Source organism: Chiloscyllium plagiosum, unplaced genomic scaffold, assembly GCF_037043375.1.
Source record: "Chiloscyllium plagiosum isolate Xiang-an unplaced genomic scaffold, Cpla_swu_hap1 HiC_scaffold_37, whole genome shotgun sequence".
Taxonomy (NCBI): domain Eukaryota; kingdom Metazoa; phylum Chordata; class Chondrichthyes; order Orectolobiformes; family Hemiscylliidae; genus Chiloscyllium; species Chiloscyllium plagiosum.
In genome coordinates, this window is record NW_028270175.1 from 49,593,991 (window position 1) to 49,617,174 (window position 23,184).

Here is a 23,184-nt window from a genome sequence, read left to right on the forward strand (position 1 = left end):
ATGACTGAGATTCAAACCCTGTCACTGATTGAGATTCAATACCTGTCACTGACTGAGATTCAATCCCTGTCACATACTGAGATTCAATCCCTGCCACTGACTGAGATTCAATCCCTGTCACTGAATGAGATTCAATCCCTGTCACTGACTGAGATTAAATTCTTCTATTTTACTGACATTCAATCCCTGTCACTGACTGAGGCTCAATCCCTGTCACTGACTGAGATTCAATCCCTGTCACTGACTGAGGCTCAATCCCTGTCACTGATTGAGGCTCAATCCCTGTCACTGACTGCGAGTCAATCCCTGTCACAGACTGAGATTCAATCCCTGTCACTGACTGAGATTCAATCCCTGCCACTGACTGAGGTTCTATCCCAGTCACTGATTGAGATTCAATCCTGTCACTGACTGAGATTCAAACCCTGTCACTGACTGAGATTCAATCCCTGTCACTGACTGAGATTCAATCCCTGTCACTAACTGAGATTCAAACCCTGTCACTGATTGAGATTCAATCCCTGTCACTGACTGAGGTTCAATCCCAGTCAATGATTGAGTTTCAATCCCTGTCACTGACAGAGATTCAATCCCTGTCACTGACTGAGATTCAATCCCTGTCACTGACTGCGATTTAATTCCTGTCACTGACTGAGATTCAATCCCTATCACTGTCTGAGGGTCAATCCCTGTCACTGACTAAGGTTCAATCCCTGTCACTGACGGAGGTTCAATCCCTGTCACTGACTGAGGGTCAATCCCTGTCACTGACTAAGGTTCAATCCCTGTCACTGATTGAGATTCAATTCCTGTCACTGAATGAGATTCAATCACTGTTACTGATTGAGATTCAATCCCTGTCACTGACAGAGATTCAATCCCTGTCACCGACTGAGATTCAATCCCTGTCACTGACTGAGTTTCAATCCCTGTCACTGAATGACATTCAATCGCTGTCACTGACTGAGTTTCAATTCCTGTCTCAGACTGAGATTCAATCACTGTCACTGACTGATGGTCTATCCCAGTCACTGATTGAGATTCAATCCCTGTCACTGACTGAGATTCAATCCCTGTCACTGACTGAGATTCAATCCCTGCCACTGACTGAGATTCAATCCCTGTCACTGATTGAGATTCAATCCCTGTCACTGGCTGAGATTAAATTCTTCTATTTTACTGACATTCAATCCCTGTCACTGACTGAGGCTCAATCCCTGTCACTGACTGAGATTCAATCCCTGTCACTGACTGAGGCTCAATCCCTGTCACTGATTGAGGCTCAATCCCTGTCACTGACTGCGAGTCAATCTCTGTCACAGACTGAGATTCAATCCCTGTCACTGACTGAGATTCAATCCCTGCCACTGACTGAGATTCAATCCCTGCCACTGACTGAGATTCAATCCCTTTCACTGCTTGAGGTTCAATCCCTGTCACTGAGTGAGATTCAATCACTGTTACTGACAGAGATTCAATCCCTGTCACAGTCTGAGGTTCAATCTCTGTCACTGACTGAGGCTCAATCCCTGTCACTCACTGAGGATCAATCCCAAACACTGACTGAGATTAAATTCCTGTAGTTCACTGAGATTCAATTCCTGTCACTGACTGAGATACAATCCCTGTCACTGACTGAGGTACAATCCCTGTCACTGACTGAGATTCAATTCAGGTTACTGACTGAGATTTAATCCCTGTCACTGACTGAGGCTCAATCCCTGTCACTGACTGAGATTCAATCCCTGTCACTGACTGAGGCTCAATCCCTGTCACTGATTGAGGCTCAATCCCTGTCACTGACTGCGAGTCAATCCCTGTCACTGACTGAGATTCAAACCCTGTCACTAACTGAGATTCATTCCCTGTCACTGTCTGAGGTTCAATCCTGGCACTGACTGAGGTTCAATCCCTGTCACTGTCTGAGGTTCAATCCTGTTACTGATTGAGATTCAATCCTTGTCACTGACTGATATTCAATCCCTGTCACTGAGTGAGGGTCAATCGCTGTCACTGATTGCGATTCAATCCCTGACACTAAATGAGATTCAGTCCCTGTCACTGATTGAGACTCAATCCCGTTCACTGACTGAGATTTAATGACTGTCACTGACTGAGATTCAATCCCTTTCACTGCCTGAGGTTCAATCCCTGTCACTGACTGAGATTCAATGTCTGTCACTGTCTGAGGGTCAATCCCAGTCCCTGACTGAGGTTCAATCCCTGTCACTGACTGAGATTCAATCCCTGTCACTAACTGAGATTCAAACCCTGTCACTGATTGAGATTCAATCCCTGTCACTGACTGAGGTTCAATCCCAGTCAATGATTGAGATTCAATCCCTGTCACTGACAGAGATTCAATCCCTGTCACTGACTGAGATTCAATCCCTGTCACTGACTGCGATTTAATTCCTGTCACTGACTGAGATTCAATCCCTATCACTGTCTGAGGGTCAATCCCTGTCACTGATTGAGATTCAATCCCTGTTACTAACTGAGTTTCAATCCCTGTCACTGACTAAGGTTCAATCCCTGTCACTGACGGAGGTTCAATCCCTGTCACTGATTGAGATTCAATTCCTGTCACTGAATGAGATTCAATCACTGTTACTGATAGAGGGTCAATCCCTGTCACTGACTGAGATTCAATCCCTGTCACTGACTGCGATTCAATCCCAGTCACTGATTGAGATTCAATCCCTGTCACTGACAGAGATTCAATCCCTGTCACCGACTGAGATTCAATCCCTGTCACTGACTGAGGTTCAATCCCTGTCACTGAATGACATTCAATCGCTGTCACTGACTGAGTTTCAATTCCTGTCTCAGACTGAGATTCAATCACTGTCACTGACTGAGATTCGAAGCCTGTCACTGACTGAGATTCAATCCCTGTCACTGACTGAGATTCAATCCCTGTCACTGACTGAGATTCAATCCCTGTCACTAACTGAGATTCAAACCATGTCACTGATTGAGATTCAATCCCTGTCACTGACTGAGGTTCAATTCCAGTCAATGATTGAGATTCAATCAGTGTCACTGACTGAGATTCAATCCCTGTCACTGACTGCGATTTAATCCCTGTCACTGACTGAGATTCAATCCCTATCATTGTCTGAGGGTCAATCCCTGTCACTGATTGAGATTCAATTCCTGTCACTGAATGAGATTCAATCCCTGTCACTAACTGAGATTCAATCCCTGTCACTGACTGAGATTCAATCCCTGTCATTGACTGATGCTTAATCCCTGTCACTGACTGATTTCCAATTCCACTCACTGACTGAGATTCAATACCTTTCACTGACTGAGGTTCAAACCCTGTCAGTGACTGACATTCAATCGCTGTCACTGACTGAGATTCAAACCCTGTCACTGATTGAGATTCAATCCCCGTCACTGACTGAGATTCAATCCCTGCCACTGACTGAGATTCAATCCCTGTCACTGATTGAGATTCAATCCCTGTCACTGACTGAGATTAAATTCTTCTATTTTACTGACATTCAATCCCTGTCACTGACTGAGGCTCAATCCCTGTCACTGACTGAGATTCAATCCCTGTCACTGACTGAGGCTCAATCCCTGTCACTGATTGAGGCTCAATCCCTGTCACTGACTGCGAGTCAATCCCTGTCACAGACTGAGATTCAATCCCTGTCACTGACTGAGATTCAATCGCTGGCACTGACTGAGATTCAATCCCTGTCACTGATTGAGATTCAATCCCTGTCACTGACTGAGATTAAATTCTTCTATTTTACTGACATTCAATCCCTGTCACTGACTGAGGCTCAATCCCTGTCACTGACTGAGATTCAATCCCTGTCACTGACTGAGGTTCAATCCCTGTCACTGATTGAGGCTCAGTCCCTGTCACTGACTGAGATTCAATACCTGTCACAGTCTGAGGTTCAATCTCTGTCACTGACTGAGGCTCAATCCCTCTTACTGACTGAGCCTCAATCCCCGTCACTGACTGAGGTTCAATATCTGTCACTGACTGAGATTCAATCCCTGTCACTGACTGAGATTCAATCCCTGTCACTGACTGAGATTCAATGCCTGTCACTAACTGAGATTCAATCCCTGTCATTGATTAAGAATCAATCCCTGTCACTGCCTGAGGTTCAATCCGTGTCACTGACTGAGATTCAAACCCTGTCACTAACTGAGATTCATTCCCTGTCACTGACTGAGGGTCAATCCCTGTCACAGACTGAGAGTCAATCCCTGTCACTGACTGAGATTCAATCCCTGTCACTGACTGAAGGTCAATACTGGTCATTGACTGAGGTTCAATCCTTGTCACTGACTGAGATTCCATCCCTGTCACTGACTGCGATTCTATGCCTGTCACTGACTGAGGTTTCATTCCTAACACTTTCTGAGCGTCAATCCCTGTCCTTGATTGATATTCAATCCCTGTCACTGACTGAGGGTCAATCCCTGTCACTATTTGATGCTCAATCCCTGTCACTGACTGAGCCTCCATCCCTGACACTGACTGAGGGTCAATCCCTATCACTGACTGAAACCCAGTCACTGTCACTGACTAAAATTCAATCCCTGTCACATTCTGAGCGGCAATACCTGCCACTGATTGAGATTCAATTCCTGTCACTGACTGAGATTCAATGCCTGTCACTGACAGAGATTCAATCCCTGTCACTGACTGAGATTCAATGCCTGTCACTGTCTGAGATTCAATCCCTGTCACTGTCTGAGATTCAATCCCTGTCACTGACTGAGGTTCAATCCCAGTCACTGATTGAGATTCAATCCCTGTCACTGACTGAGATTCAATCCCTGAAACTGACTGAGATTCAATCCCTGTCACTGACTTCGATTCTATGCCTGTCACTGACTGAGATTTCATTCCTAACACTTTCTAAGCGTGAATCCCTGTCCTTGATTGAGATTCAATCACTGTCACTACTGAGGATCAATCCCTGTCACTATTTGAGGCACAATTTCTGTCACTGACTGAGCCTCCATCCCTGTCACTGACTGAGGTTCAATCTCTGTCACTGAATATGATTCAATCCCTGTCACTGACTGAGATTCAATCACTGTCACTGACTGAGATTCAATCCTTGTCACTGACTGAGGTTCAATCGCTGTCACTGACTGAGATTAAATATCTCTCACTGACTGAGGTTCAATCCCTGTCACAAACTGAGATTCAATCTCTGTCACTGACTGAGGATCAGTCCGTGTCACTGACGGAGGTTCAATCCCTTCAATGTCTGAGGTTCAATCCCTGTCACAGAATGAGTTTCAATCGGTGTCATTGACTGAGGGTCAATCCCTATCACTGACTGAAACTCAGTCACTGTCACTGACTAAAATTCAATCCCTGTCACATTCTGAGTGCCAATACCTGCCACTGATTGAGATTCAATCCCTGTCACTGACTGAGATTCAATGCCTGTCACTGACAGAGATTCAATCCCTGTCACTGACTGAGGTTCAATCCCTGTCACTGACTGAGGTTCAATCCCTTTCACTGACTGAGATTCAATCCCTGTCACAGACTGAGATTCAATCACTGTCACTGACTAAGGTCCAATCCCTGACACTGATTGAGGGTCAATCCCTATCACTGACTGAAACTCAATCACTTTCACTGAATAAGATTCAATCCCTGTCACTATCTGAGGGTCAATCCCTGTCATTGACTGAGATTCAATCCCTGTCACTGACTGAGGATCAATCCGTGTCACTGACTGAGATACAATCCCTGTCACTGACTGAGGGTCAATACCGGTCAGTGACTGAGATTCAAAACTTGTCACTGACTGTGATTCCATCCCCGTCACTGACTGCGATTCTATGCCTGTCACTGACTGTGATTTCATTCCTATCACTTTCTGAGCGTCAATCCCTGTTCTTGATTGAGATTCAATCCCTGTCAATGTCTGAGGTTCAATCCCTGTCACAGACTGAGATTCAATCCCTGTCACTGACTGAGATTCAATCCCTGCCACTGATTGACATTCCATCACTGTCACTGACAGCGATTCTATGCCTGTTACTGACTGAGATTTCATTCCTAACACTTTCTGAGCGTCAATCCCTGTCACTGATTGAGATTCAATCCCTGTCACTGACTGAGGTTCAATCCCAGTCACTGATTGAGGCTCAATCCCTTTCACTGACTGAGATTCAATCCCTGTCACTGACTGAGATTCAATCACTCTCACTGACTAATGTTCAATCCCTGACACTGACTGATGGTCAATCCCTATCACTGACTGAAACTCAATCACTTTCACTGACTAGGATTCAATCCTTGTCACTATCTGAGGGTCAATCCCTGTCATTGACTGAGATTCAATCCCTGTCACTGACTGAGGATCAATCCCTGTCACTGACTGAGATTCAGTCCCTTTCACTAACTGATATGCTATGCCTGTCACGGACTGAGATTTCATTCCTAACACTTTCTAAGCGTCAATCCCTGTCCTTGTTTGAGATTCAATCCCTGTCACTGACTGAGGGTCAATCCCTGTCACTATTTGAGGCTCAATTTCTGTCACTGACTGAGCCTCCATCCCTGTCACTGACTGAGGTTCAATCACTGTCACTGAATATGATTCAATCCCTGTCACTGACTGAGGTCCAATCCCTGTCACTGACTGCGATTCTATGCCTGTCACTGACTGAGATTTCATTCCTAATACTTTTTAAGCGTCAATCCCTGTCCTTGATTGAGATTCAATCCCTGTCACTGACTGAGGGTCAATCCCTGTCACTATTTGAGGCTCAATCCCTGTCACTGACTGAGCCTCCATCCCTGTCACTGACTGAGATTCAATATCTCTCACTGACTGAGGTTCAATCCCTGTCACTGACTGAGGTTCAATCCCTGTCACTGACTGAGGATCAATCTGTGTCACAGACTGAGATTCAATCCCTGTCACTGACTGAGATTTAATCCCTGTCACTGACTGAGAATCAATCCCTGTGGCTGTCTGAGGGTCAATCCCTGTCACTGACTGAGAAAATCATCCTTGTAACTAACTGAGATTCAATCCCTGTCACAGACTGAGATTCAATCCCTGTCACTGACTGAGATTCAATCACTGTCACTGACTGCAGGTCAATACTGGTCATTGACTGAGATTCAATCCTTGTCACTGTCTGAGATTCAATCCCTGTCACTGACTGAGGTTCAATCCCAGTCACTGATTGAGATTCAATCCCTGTCACTGACTGAGATTCAATCCCTGAAACTGACTGAGATTCAATCCCTGTCACTGACTGCGATTCTATGCCTGTCACTGACTGAGATTTCATGCCTAACACTTTCTAAGCGTCAATCCCTGTCCTTGATTGAGATTCAATCCCTGTCACTACTGACGGTCAATCCCTGTCACTATTTGAGGCACAATTTCTGTCACTGACTGAGCCTCCATCCCTGTCACTGACTGAGGTTCAATCTCTGTCACTGACTGAGATTCAATCCCTGTCACTGACTGAGATTCAATCACTGTCACTGACTGAGATTCAATCCTTGTCACTGACTGAGGTTCAATCGCTGTCACTGATTGTGTTTCAATGTGTGTCACTGACTGAGATTCAATATCTCTCACTGACTGAGGTTCAATCCCTGTCACTGACTGAGGTTCAATCCCTGTCACAAACTGAGATTCAATCTCTGTCACTGACTGAGGATCAGTCCGTGTCACTGACGGAGGTTCAATCCCTTCAATGTCTGAGGTTCAATCCCTGTCACAGAATGAGTTTCAATCGGTGTCATTGACTGAGGGTCAATCCCTATCACTGACTGAAACTCAGTCACTGTCACTGACTAAAATTCAATCCCTGTCACATTCTGAGTGCCAATACCTGCCACTGATTGAGATTCAATCCCTGTCACTGACTGAGATTCAATGCCTGTCACTGACAGAGATTCAATCCCTGTCACTGACTGAGTTTCAATCCATGAAACTGACTGAGATTCAATGCCTGTCACTGACTGCGATTCAATCCCTGTCACTGACTAAGGTTCAATCCCTGACACTGACTGAGGGTCAATCCCTATCACTGACTGAAACTCAGTCACTTTCACTGAATAAGATTCAATCCCAGTCACTATCTGAGGGTCAATCCCTGTCATTGACTGAGATTCAAAACTTGTCACTGACTGAGATTCCATCCCCGTCACTGACTGCGATTCTATGCCTGTCACTGACTGAGATTTCATTCCTAACACTTTCTGAGCGTCAATCCCTGTCCTTGATTGAGATTCAATCCCTGTCACTTACTGAGATTCAATGCCGGTCATTGACTGAGGTGCAATCCCAGTCACTGATTGAGATTCAATCCCTGTCAATGTCTGAGGTTCAATCCCTGTCACAGACTGAGATTCAATCCCTGTCACTGACTGAGATTCAATCCCTGCCACTGATTGACATTCCATCACTGTCACTGACTGCGATTCTATGCCTGTCACTGACTGAGATTTCATTCCTAACACTTTCTGAGCGTCAATCCCTGTCACTGATTGAGATTCAATCCCTGTCACTGACTGAGGTTCAATCCCAGTCACTGATTGAGGCTCAATCCCTTTCACTGACTGAGATTCAATCCCTGTCACTGACTGAGATTCAATCACTCTCACTGACTAATGTTCAATCCCTGACACTGACTGATGGACAATCCCTATCACTGACTGAAACTCAATCACTTTCACTGACTAGGATTCAATCCCTGTCACTATCTGAGGGTCAATCCCTGTCATTGACTGAGATTCAATCCCTGTCACTGACTGAGGATCAATCCTTGTCACTGACTGAGATTCAGTCCCTGTAACTAACTGAGATTCTATGCCTGTCACTGACTGAGATTTCATTCCTAACACTTTCTAAGCGTCAATCCCTGTCCTTGTTTGAGATTCAATCCCTGTAACTGACTGAGGGTCAATCCCTGTCACTATTTGAGGCTCAATTTCTGTCACTGACTGAGCCTCCATCCCTGTCACTGACTGAGGTTCAATCTCTGTCACTGAATATGATTCAATCCCTGTCACTGACTGAGATTCAATCCCTGTCACTGACTGAGGCTCAATTCTTGTCACTGACTGAGGTCCAATCCCTGTCACTGACTGCGATTCTATGCCTGTCACTGACTGAGATTTGATTCCTAATACTTTCTGAGCGTCAATCCCTGTCACTGATTGAGATTCAATCCCTGTCACTGACTGAGGGTCAATCCCTGTCACTATTTGAGGCTCAATCCCTGTCACTGACTGAGCCTCCATCCCTGTCACTGACTGAGATTCAATATCTCTCACTGACTGAGGTTCAATCCCTGTCACTGACTGAGGATCAATCTGTATCACAGACTGAGATTCAATCCCTGTCACTGACTGAGATTCAATCCCTGTCACTGACTGAGAATCAATCCCTGTGGCTGTCTGAGGGTCAATCCCTGTCACTGACTGAGAAAATCATCCTTGTAACTAACTGAGATTCAATCCCTGTCACAGACTGAGAGTCAATCCCTGTCACTGACTGAGATTCAATCCCTGTCACTGACTGAAGGTCAATACTGGTCATTGACTGAGATTCAATCCTTGTCACTGACTGAGATTCCATCCCTGTCACTGACTGCGGTTCTATGCCTGTCACTAACTGAGGTTTCATTCCTAACACTTTCTGAGCGTCAATCCCTGTCCTTGATTGATATTCAATCCCTGTCACTGACTGAGGGTCAATCCCTGTCACTATTTGATGCTCAATCCCTGTCACTGACTGAGCCTCCATCCCTGTCACTGACTGAGGTTCAATCCCTGTCACTGACTGAGGTTCAATTCTTGTCACTGACTGAGGTTCAATCGCTGTCACTGACTGTGTTTCAATGTGTGTCACTGACTGAGATTCAATATCTCTCACTGACTGAGGTTCAATCCCTGTCACTGACTGAGATTCAATCCCTGTCACTGACTGAGGCTCAATTCTTGTCACTGACTGAGGTTCAATCGCTGTCACTGATTGTGTTTCAATGTGTGTCACTGACGGAGATTCAATATCTCTCACTGACTGAGGTTCAATCCCTGTCACTGACTGAGATTCAATCCCTGTCACTGACTGAGGATCAATCTGTGTCACAGACTGAGATTCAATCCCTGTCACTGACTGAGATTCAATTCCTGTCACTGATTGAGAATCAATCCCTGTGGCTGCCTGAGGGTCAATCCCTGTCACTGACTGAGATTCAATCCTTGTAACTAACTGAGATTCAATCCCTGTCACTGACTGAGGGTCAATCCCTGTCACGGACTGAGATTCAATCCCTGTCAGTGACTGCGATTCTATGCCTGTCACTGACTGAGATTTCATTCCTAACACTTTCTGAGCGTCAATCCCTGTCCTTGATTGAGATTCAATCCCTGTCACTTACTGAGATTCAATGCCGGTCATTGACTGAGGTGCAATCCCAGTCACTGATTGAGATTCAATCCCTGTCAATGTCTGAGGTTCAATCCCTGTCACAGACTGAGATTCAATCCCTGTCACTGACTGAGATTCAATCCCTGCCACTGATTGACATTCCATCACTGTCACTGACTGCGATTCTATGCCTGTCACTGACTGAGATTTCATTCCTAACACTTTCTGAGCGTCAATCCCTGTCACTGATTGAGATTCAATCCCTGTCACTGACTGAGGTTCAATCCCAGTCACTGATTGAGGCTCAATCCCTTTCACTGACTGAGATTCAATCCCTGTCACTGACTGAGATTCAATCACTCTCACTGACTAATGTTCAATCCCTGACACTGACTGATGGACAATCCCTATCACTGACTGAAACTCAATCACTTTCACTGACTAGGATTCAATCCCTGTCACTATCTGAGGGTCAATCCCTGTCATTGACTGAGATTCAATCCCTGTCACTGACTGAGGATCAATCCTTGTCACTGACTGAGATTCAGTCCCTGTAACTAACTGAGATTCTATGCCTGTCACTGACTGAGATTTCATTCCTAACACTTTCTAAGCGTCAATCCCTGTCCTTGTTTGAGATTCAATCCCTGTAACTGACTGAGGGTCAATCCCTGTCACTATTTGAGGCTCAATTTCTGTCACTGACTGAGCCTCCATCCCTGTCACTGACTGAGGTTCAATCTCTGTCACTGAATATGATTCAATCCCTGTCACTGACTGAGATTCAATCCCTGTCACTGACTGAGGCTCAATTCTTGTCACTGACTGAGGTCCAATCCCTGTCACTGACTGCGATTCTATGCCTGTCACTGACTGAGATTTGATTCCTAATACTTTCTGAGCGTCAATCCCTGTCACTGATTGAGATTCAATCCCTGTCACTGACTGAGGGTCAATCCCTGTCACTATTTGAGGCTCAATCCCTGTCACTGACTGAGCCTCCATCCCTGTCACTGACTGAGATTCAATATCTCTCACTGACTGAGGTTCAATCCCTGTCACTGACTGAGGATCAATCTGTATCACAGACTGAGATTCAATCCCTGTCACTGACTGAGATTCAATCCCTGTCACTGACTGAGAATCAATCCCTGTGGCTGTCTGAGGGTCACTCCCTGTCACTGACTGAGAAAATCATCCTTGTAACTAACTGAGATTCAATCCCTGTCACAGACTGAGAGTCAATCCCTGTCACTGACTGAGATTCAATCCCTGTCACTGACTGAAGGTCAATACTGGTCATTGACTGAGATTCAATCCTTGTCACTGACTGAGATTCCATCCCTGTCACTGACTGCGGTTCTATGCCTGTCACTAACTGAGGTTTCATTCCTAACACTTTCTGAGCGTCAATCCCTGTCCTTGATTGATATTCAATCCCTGTCACTGACTGAGGGTCAATCCCTGTCACTATTTGATGCTCAATCCCTGTCACTGACTGAGCCTCCATCCCTGTCACTGACTGAGGTTCAATCCCTGTCACTGACTGAGGTTCAATTCTTGTCACTGACTGAGGTTCAATCGCTGTCACTGACTGTGTTTCAATGTGTGTCACTGACTGAGATTCAATATCTCTCACTGACTGAGGTTCAATCCCTGTCACTGACTGAGATTCAATCCCTGTCACTGACTGAGGCTCAATTCTTGTCACTGACTGAGGTTCAATCGCTGTCACTGATTGTGTTTCAATGTGTGTCACTGACGGAGATTCAATATCTCTCACTGACTGAGGTTCAATCCCTGTCACTGATTGAGAATCAATCCCTGTGGCTGCCTGAGGGTCAATCCCTGTCACTGACTGAGATTCAATCCTTGTAACTAACTGAGATTCAATCCCTGTCACTGACTGAGGGTCAATCCCTGTCACGGACTGAGATTCAATCCCTGTCAGTGACTGCGATTCTATGCCTGTCACTGACTGAGATTTCATTCCTAACACTTTCTGAGCGTCAATCCCTGTCACTGATTGAGATTCAATCCCTGTCACTGACTGAGGTTCAATCCCAGTTACTGATTGAGGCTCAATCCCTTTCACTGACTGAGATTCAATCCCTGTCACTGACTGAGATTCAATCACTCTCACTGACTAATGTTCAATCCCTGACACTGACTGATGGTCAATCCCTATCACTGACTGAAACTCAATCACTTTCACTGACTAGGATTCAATCCCTGTCACTATCTGAGGGTCAATCCCTGTCATTGACTGAGATTCAATCCCTGTCACTGACTGAGGATCAATCCTTGTCACTGACTGAGATTCAGTCCCTGTAACTAACTGAGATTCTATGCCTGTCACTGACTGAGATTTCATTCCTAACACTTTCTAAGCGTCAATCCCTGTCCTTGTTTGAGATTCAATCCCTGTAACTGACTGAGGGTCAATCCCTGTCACTATTTGAGGCTCAATTTCTGTCACTGACTGAGCCTCCATCCCTGTCACTGACTGAGGTTCAATCTCTGTCACTGAATATGATTCAATCCCTGTCACTGACTGAGATTCAATCCCTGTCACTGACTGCGATTCTATGCCTGTCACTGACTGAGATTTGATTCCTAATACTTTCTGAGCGTCAATCCCTGTCACTGATTGAGATTCAATCCCTGTCACTGACTGAGGGTCAATCCCTGTCACTATTTGAGGCTCAATTTCTGTCACTGACTGAGCCTCCATCCCTGTCACTGACTGAGGTTCAATTTCTGTCACTGAATATGATTCAATCCCTGTCACTGACTGAGATTCAATCCCTGTCACTGACTGAGGCTGATACTTGTCACTGACTGAGATTCAATCCCTGTCACTGACTGAGGGTCAATCCCTGTCACTATTTGAGGCTCAATATCTGTCACTGACTGAGCCTCCATCCCTGTCACTGACTGGGGATCAATCCTCGTCACTGACTGAGATTCAGTCCCTGTAACAAACTGAGATTCTATGCCTGTCACTGACTGAGATTTCATTCCTAACACTTTCTAAGCGTCAATCCCTGTCCTTTATTGAGATTCAATCCCTGTCACTGACTGAGGGTCAATCCCTGTAAATATTTGAGGCTCAATCCCTGTCACTGACTGAGATTCAATATCTCTCACTGACTGAGGTTCATTCCCTGTCACTGACTGAGATTCAATCCCTGTCACTGACTGAGGATCAATCTGTGTCACAGACTGAGACTCAATCCCTGTCACTGACTGAGATTCAATCCCTGTCACTGACTGAGAATCAATCCCTGTGGCTGTCTGAGGGTCAATCCCTGTCACTGACTGAGAAAATCATTCTTGTAACTAACTGAGATTCAATCCCTGTCACAGACTGAGAGTCAATCCCTGTCACTGACTGAGAGTCAATCGCTGTCACTGACTGAGGTTCAATCCCTGTCGCTGTCTGAGGGTCAATCCCTGTCACTGAGTGAGATTCAATCCCTGTCGCTGTCTGAGGTTCAATCCCTGTCACTGACTGCGATTCTATGCCTGTCACTGACTGAGATTCCATTCCTATCACTGTCTGAGCATCAATCCCTGTCAGTGATTGAGATTCAATCCCTGTCACTGACTGAGGTTCTATTCCTGCCACTGACTGTGATTCAATCACTGTCACTGACTGAGATTCAATCCCTGTCACTAACTGAGATTCAATCCCTGTCACTGACTGAGGTTCAATCCCTGTCACTAACTGAGGTTCTATCCCTGTCACTGACTGAGGCTCAATCCCTGTCACTGACTGAGATTCAATCCCTGTCACTAACTGAGATTCAATCCCTGTCACTGACTGAGATTCAATCCTTGTAACGAACTGAGATTCAATCCCTGTCACTGACTGAGGGTCAATCGCTGTCACTGACTGAGATTCATTCCCTGTCACGGACTGAGATTCAATCCCTGTCAGTGACTGCGATTCTATGTCTGTCACTGACTAAGATTCCATTCCTATCACTGTCTGAGCATCAATCTCTGTCATTGATTGAGATTCAATCCCTGTCACTGACTGAGGTTCAATTCCTGTCATTGACTGAGATTCAATCCCTGTCACTGACTGGGATTCAATTCCTGTCACTGACTGAGATTCAATCCCTGTCATTGACTGAGGCTCCATTCCTGTCACTGACTGAGGCTCAATTCCTGTCACTGACTGAGATTCAATTCCTGTCACTGACTGAGATTCAATCCATGTCACTGAATGAGATTCAATCCCTGTCACTGAATGAGATTCAATCCCTGTCACTGACTGAGATTCAATCCCTGTCACTAACTGAGATTCAAACCCTGTCACTGATTGAGATTCAATCCCTGTCACTGACTGAGGCTCAATCCCAGTCAATGATTGAGATTCAATCCCTGTCACTGACAGAGATTCAATCCCTGTCACTGACTGAGATTCAATCCCTGTCACTGACTGCGATTTAATTCCTGTCACTGACTGAGATTCAATCCCTATCACTGTCTGAGGGTCAATCCCTGTCACTGACTGAGATTCAATCCCTGTCACTGACTGAGGATCAATTTGTGTCACAGACTGAGATTCAATCCCTGTCACTGACTGAGATTCAATCCCTGTCACTGACTGAGATTCAATCCCAGTGGCTGTCTGAGGGTCAATCCTTGTCACTGACTGAGAAAACCATTCTTGTAACTGACAGATTCAATCCCTGTCACAGACTGAGAGTCAATCCCTGTCACTGACTGAGATTCAATCCCTGTCACTGACTGAAGGTCAATACTGGTCATTGACTGAGATTCAATCCTTGTCACTGACTGCGATTCTATGCCTGTCACTGACTGAGGTTTCATTCCTAACACTTTCTGAGCATCAATCCCTGTCCTTGATTGAGATTCAATCCCTGTCACTGACTGAGGGTCAATCCCTGTCACTATTTGAGGCTCAATCCCTGTCCCTGACTGAGCCTCCATCCCTGTCACTGACTGAGGTTCAATCCCTGTCACTGACTGAGGCTCAATTCTTGTCACTGACTGAGGTTCAATCGCTGTCACTGACTGTGTTTCAATGTGAGTCACTGACTGAGATTCAATATCTCTCACTGACTGAGGTTCAACCCCTGTCACTGACTGAGATTCAATCCCTGTCACTGACTGAGGCTCAATTCTTGTCACTGACTGAGGTTCAATCGCTGTCACTGACTGTGTTTTAATGTGTGTCACTGACTGAGATTCAATATCTCTCACTGACTGAGGTTCAATCCCTGTCACTGACTGAGATTCAATCCCTGTCACTTACTGAGATTCAATACCTGTCACTGACTGAGGATCAATCTGTGTCACAGACTGAGATTCAATCCCTGTCACTGATTGAGAATCAATCCCTGTGGCTGTCTGAGGGTCAATCCCTGTCACTGACTGAGATTCAATCCTTGTAACTAACTGAGATTCAATCCCTGTCACTGACTGAGGGTCAATCCCTGTCACTGACTGAGATTCATTCCCTGTCACGGACTGAGATTCAATCCCTGTCAGTGACTGCGATTCTATGCCTGTCACTGACTACGATTCCATTCCTATCACTGTCTGAGCCTCAATCCCTGTCAGTGATTGAGATTCAATGCCTGTCACTGAGGTTCAATCCCTGTCACTGACTGGGATTCAATTTCTGTGACTGACAGAGATTCAATCCCTGTCACTGACTGAGATTCAATCCCTGTCACTGACTGAGATACAATATTTGTCAATGAATGAGGTTCAATCCCAGTCACTGACTGAGTTTAAATCCCTGTCACTGACTGAGATTCAATCCAAATCACTGATTGAAATTCAATCCTTATCACTGACTAAGGTTTAAAGCCTGTCACTGACTGAGGCTCAATCCCTGTCACTGGCTAAGGTTCAATCCCTGTCAGTGACTGACGTTCAATCCCTATCACTGACTGAAACGCAATCCCTTTCACTGACTGAGGTTCAATCCCTGTCGCTGTCTGAGGGTCAATCCCTGTCACTGACTGAGATTCAATCCCTGTCGCTGTCTGAGATTCCATCCCTGTCACTGACTGCGATTCTATGCCTGTCACTGACTGAGATTCCATTCCTATCACTGTCTGAGCATCAATCCCTGTCAGTGATTGAGATTGAATCCCTGTCACTGACTGATGTTGAATTCCTGTCACTGACTGAGATTCAATCCCTGTCACTGACTGAGGTTCAATCCCTCACTGACTGAGGCTCAAACCCTGTCACTGACTGAGATTCAATCCCTGTCACTAACTGAGATTCAATCCCTGTCACTGACTGAGGTTCAATCCCTGTCACTAACTGAGGCTCAATCCCTGTCACTGACTGAGCCTCCATCCCTGTCACTGACTGAGGTTCAATCCCTGTCACTGACTGAGGCTCAATTCTTGTCACTGACTGAGGTTCAATCGCTGTCACTGACTGTGTTTCAATGTGTGTCACTGACTGAGATTCAATATCTCTCACTGACTGAGGTTCAATCCCTGTCACTGACTGAGATTCAATCCCTGTCACTGACTGAGGCTCAATTCTTTAAAACTGACTGAGATTCAATCGCTGTCACTGACTGTGTTTCAATGTGTGTCACTGACTGAGTTTCAATATCTCTCACTGACTGAGGTTTAATCCCTGTCACTGACTGAGATTCAATCCCTATCACTGACTGAGATTCAATCCATGTCACTGACTGAGGATCAATCTGTGTCACAGACTGAGATTCAATCCCTGTCACTGACTGAGATTCAATCCCTGTCACTGATTGAGAATCAATCCCTGTGGCTGTCTGAGGGTCAATCCCTGTCACTGACTGAGATTCAATCCTTGTAACTGACTGAGATTCATTCCCTGTCACGGACTGAGATTCAATCCCTGTCAGTGACTGCGATTCTATGCCTGTCACTGACTACGATTCCATTCCTATCACTGTATGAGCACCAATCCCTGTCAGTGATTGAGATTCAATGCCTGTCACTGACTGAGGTTCAATCCCTGTCACTGACTGAGATTCAATTTCTGTCACTGACAGAGATTCAATCCCTGTCACGGACTGCGATTCAATCCCAGTCACTGATTGAGTTTTAATCCCTGTCACTGACTGAGATTCAATCCCAGTCACTGACTGAGATTCAATCCCAGTCACTGATTAAGATTCAATCCCAGTCTCTGATTAAGATTCAATCCGGGTCACTGAGTGAGGCTCAATCCCTGACATGGATTGAGATTCAATCCCTGTCACTGACTGAGAGTCAATCCCTGTCACTGACTGAGGCTCAATCCCTGTTACTGATTGAGGCTCAATCCCTGTCACTGACTGAGATACAATATTTGTCAATGACTGTGGTTCAATCCCAGTCACTGACTGAGTTTAAATCCCTGTCACTGACTGAGGTTCAATCCCAATCACTGATTGAAATTCAATCCTTATCACTGACTAAGGTTTAAACCCTGTCACTGACTGAGGCTCAATCCTTGTCACAGACTGTGATTCAATCCCTGTCACTGGCTAAGGTACAATCCCTGTCACTGACTGAGATTCAATCCCTGTCACTGACTGAGGTTCAATCCCTCACTGACTGAGGTTCAATTCCTGTCACTGACTGAGATTCAATCCCTGTCACTGACTGAGATTCAATACCTGTCACTAACTGAGATTCAATCCCTGTCACTGACTGAAGTTCAATCCCTGTCACTAACTGAGGTTCAATCCCTGTCACTGACTGAGGTTCAATCCCTGTCACTGACTGAGGCTCAATCCCTGTCACTGACTGAGATTCAATCCCTGTCACTAACTGAGATTCAATCCCTGTCCCTGACTGAGATTCAATCCTTGTAACTAACTGAGATTCAATCCCTGTCACTGACTGAGGGTCAATTGCTGTCACTGACTGAGATTCATTCCCTGTCACGGACTGAGATTCAATCCCTGTCACTGACTGAGGTTCAATCCCTGTCACTAACTGAGGTTCTATCCCTGTCACTGACTGAGGCTCAATCCCTGTCACTGACTGAGATTCAATCCCTGTCACTAACTGAGATTCAATCCCTGTCACTGACTGAGATTCAATCCTTGTAACGAACTGAGATTCAATCCCTGTCACTGACTGAGGGTCAATCGCTGTCACTGACTGAGATTCATTCCCTGTCACGGACTGAGATTCAATCCCTGTCAGTGACTGCGATTCTATGTCTGTCACTGACTAAGATTCCATTCCTATCACTGTCTGAGCATCAATCTCTGTCAGTGATTGAGATTCAATCCCTGTCACTGACTGAGGTTCAATTCCTGTCATTGACTGAGATTCAATCCCTGTCACTGACTGGGATTCAATTCCTGTCACTGACTGAGATTCAATCCCTGTCATTGACTGAGGCTCAATTCCTGTCACTGACTGAGGCTCATTTCCTGTCACTGACTGAGATTCAATCCCTGTCACTAACTGAGATTCAATCCCTGTCACAGACTGAAGTTCAATCCCTGTCACTGACTGAGATACAATTCCTGTCACTGACTGAGTTTCAATCCCTGTCTCTGACTGAGAATCAATCCCAGTCACAGAATGAGATTCAATCACTGTCACTGACTGAGGTTCAATCCCTGTCACTGACTGAGATTAAATCCCTGTAACTAACTGAGATTCAATTCCTGTCACTGACTGAGAATCAATCCATGTCACTGAATGAGATTCAATCCCTGTCTCTGACTGAGATTCAATCCCTGTCACTGAATGAGATTCAATCCCTGTCTCTGACTGAGATTCAATCCCTGTCACTTAATGAGATTCAATCCCTGTCACTGACTATGGGTCATTCCCTGTTACGATTTGAGGCTCAATCCCTGTCACTGATTGAGAATCAATCCCTTTCACTCTCTGCGGCTCAAGCCCTGTCACTGATTGAGGCTCAATCCATTTCACTGACTGCGATTTAATCCCTGTCACAGACTGAGATTCAATCACTGTCGCAGACTGAGGTTGAACACCTGTCACTGACTGAGATTCAATCCCTGTAACTGGCTGAGATTCAATCACTGTCACTGACTGAGGTTCAATCCCTTTCACAGAATGAGATTCAATCCCTGTCACTTACTAAGTTTCAATCCCTGACACTGACTGAGGTTCAATCCCGGTCACTGACTGATGCTTAATACCTGTCACTGACTGAGATTCAATCCCTGTCACTGACTGAGGCTCAATTCCTGTCACTTACGGAGGTTCAATCGCTGCCACTGACTGATGTTCAATCCCACTCTGACTAAGATTCAATCCCTGTCACTGACTGAGGGTCAATCCCTGTCACTGACTAAGATTCAATCCCAGTCACTGACTGAGTGTCAATCCCTGTCACTGAATAAGGTTTAATCCCTGTCACTGACTGAGGTTGAATCCCTGTCACAGACAGAGATTCAATCCCTGTCACTAACTGAGGTTCAACTCCTGTCACTTACGGAGGTTCAATCGCTGCCACTGACTGAAACGCAATCCCTTTCACTGACTGAGGTTCAATCCCTGTCACAGACAGAGATTTAATCCCTGTCACTGACTGAGGTTCAATCCCTATCACTGACTGAAACGCAATCCCTTTCACTGACTGAGATTCCATTCCTATCACTGACTGAGGTACAATTCCTGTCACTGACTGAGATTCAATTCCTGTCATTGACTGAGATTCAATCCATGTCCCTGAATGAGATTCAATACCTGTCACTAACTGAGGTTCAATCCCTGTAACGAACTGAGATTCAATTCCTGTCACTGACTGAGATTCATTCCCTGTCTCTGACTGAGATTCAATCCATGTCACTGAATGAAATTCAATCCCTGTCACTGACTGAGGATCAATCTGTGTCACAGACTGAGATTCAATCCCTGTCACTGACTGAGATTCAATCCGTGTCACTTACTGAGAATCAATCCCTGTCCTTGATTGAGATTCAATCCCTGTCACTGACTGAGATTCAATCCTTGTAACTAACTGAGATTCAATTCCTGTCACTGACTGAGTTTCAATCCCTGTCTCTGACTGAGATTCAATCCCTGTCACTGAATGAGATTCAATCCCTTTCACTGACTGAAAGTCAATCCCTGTCACTGATGAGATTCAATCCCAGTCATTGACTGAGGCTCAATCCCTGTCACTGACTGGGATTCAATTCCTGTCACTGACTGAGATTCAATCCCTGTCATTGACTGAGGCTCAATCCCTGTCACTGACTGAGGCTCAATCCCTGTCACTGACTGAGATTAAATATCTCTCACTGACTGTGGTTCAATCCCTGTCACTAACTGAGATTCAATCCCTTTCACTGACTGAGGTTCTATCTGCGTCACAGACTGAGATTCAATTCCTGTCACTGACTGAGATTCAATCCCTGTCTCTGACTGAGATTCAATCCCTGTCACTGAATGAGATTCAATCCCTGTCACTGATTGAGATTCAATCCCTGTCACTGACTATGGGTCCTTCCCTGTCACTATTTGAGGCTCAATCCCTGTCACTGATTGAGATTCAATCCCTTTCACTCACTGCGACTCAAGCCCTGTCGCTGAATGAGGCTCCATCCCTTTCACTGACTGCGATTCAATCCCTGTCACAGACTGAGATTCAATCCCTGTCACTAACTGAGGTTCAATCCCTGTAACTAATTGAGATTCAATTCCTGTCACTGACTGAGTTTCATTCCAAGTCACTGATTGAGATTCAATCCCTGGCATTGACTGAGTGTCACTCCCTGTAACTATTTGATGCTCAATCCCTGTCTCTGAATGAGATTCAATCCCTTTCACTGACTGAAGTTCAAAACCTGTCACTGACTGAGATTCAATTTCTATAACTGACTGAGATTCAATCCCTGTTACTGATTGAGGCTTAATCCCTGTCACTGACTGATGGTCAATCCCTGTCACTGACTGAAATACAATATGTGTCACTGACTGAGGTTCAATCCCTGTCACTGACTGAGGGTCAATCCCTGTCACTGACTGAGGTTCAATCCCTGTCACTGACTGAGGCTCAATCCCTGTCACTGATTGAGATTCAATCCCTGTCACTGACTGAGGGTCAATCCCTGTCACTGATTGAGATTCAATCCCTGTCACTGACAAAGGTTCAATCCCTGTTACTAACTGTGATTCAATCCCTGTCACTAACTGAGATTCAATCCCTGTCACTGACTGAGATTCAATTCCAGTCACTGGTTAAATTCAATCCCTGTCACTGAATGAGGTTCAATCCCTGTCAATAACAGAGATGCAATTCCTACCACTGAATGAGAGTCAATCCCTGGCACTGACTGAGATTAACTTCCTGTCACTGATTGAGATTCAATCCCAGTCATTGACAGAGGGTGAATCCCTGAGACTATTTGAGGCTCAATCCCTGTCACTGACTGAGATTCAATCCGTGTCATGGTTTGAGGCTCAATCCCTGTCACTGACTGAGGCTCAAACCCTGTCACTGACTGAGGCTCAATCCCTGTCACTGACTGTGGCTGAACCCCTGTCACTGACTTGGATTCAATCCCTGTCACTGACTGAGGTTAAATCCCTGTCACTGACTGAGATTCAATTTCTAAAACTGACTGAGATTCAATCCCTGTCACTGACTGCGATTCAATCCCAGTCACTGACTGCGTTTCAATCGCAGTCACTGATTGAGATTCAATCCCTGTCACTGACTGAGGCTCAATCCCTGTCACTGATTGAGATTCAATCCCTGTCACTGACTGAGGGTCAATGCCAGGAACTATTTGAGGCTCAATCCGTGTCACTGACAGCGATTCAATCCCAGTCACTGACTGAGATTTAATCCCTGTCACTGACTGGGCTGAATCCCTGTCACTGAGTGAGGTTCAATCCCTGTCACTGACTGAGGTTCAATCCCTGTCACTGACTGAGATTCAATTTCTGTAACTGACTGAGATTCAATCCCAGTCACTGACTGCGATTCAATCCCTATCACTGACTGAGTTTCATTCCAAGTCACTTAATCGCTGTCACTGACTGAGGTTCAATCCCTGTCACTGATGGATGTTCAATCCCTGTCACTAACTGAGATTCAATCCCTGTCACTGTCTGAGGGTCAATCCCAGTCACTGACTGAGATTCAATCCCTGTCACTGACTGAGGCTTAATCACTGTCACTGACTGGGCTGAATCCCTGTCACTGACTGAGGTTCAATCCCTGTCACTGACTGAGGTTCAATCCCTGTCACTGACTGAGATTCAATTTCTGTAACTGACTGAGATTCAATCCCAGTCACTGACTGCGATTCAATCCCTATCACTGACTGAGTTTCATTCCAAGTCACTTATTGAGATTCAATCCCTGGCATTGACTGAGTCTCACTCCCTGTAACTATTTGAAGCTCAATCCCTGTCACTGAATGAGATTCAATCCCTGTCACTGACTGAAGTTCAAAACCTGTCACTGACTGAGATTCAATTTCTGTAACTGACTGAGATTCAATCCCTGTTACTGATTGAGGCTTAATCCCTGTCACTGACTGATGGTCAATCCCTGTCACTGACAGAAATACAATATGTGTCACTGACTGAGGTTCAATCCCTGTCACTGACTGAGGGTCAATCCCTCTCACTGACTGAGGTTCAATTCCTGTCACTGACTGAGGCTCAATCCCTGTCACTGATTGAGATTCAATCCCTGTCACTGACTGAGGGTCAATCCCAGGAACTATTTGAGGCTCAATCCCTGTCACTGAATGAGATTCAATCCCTGTCACTGACTGATGCTCAATCCCTGTTACTGA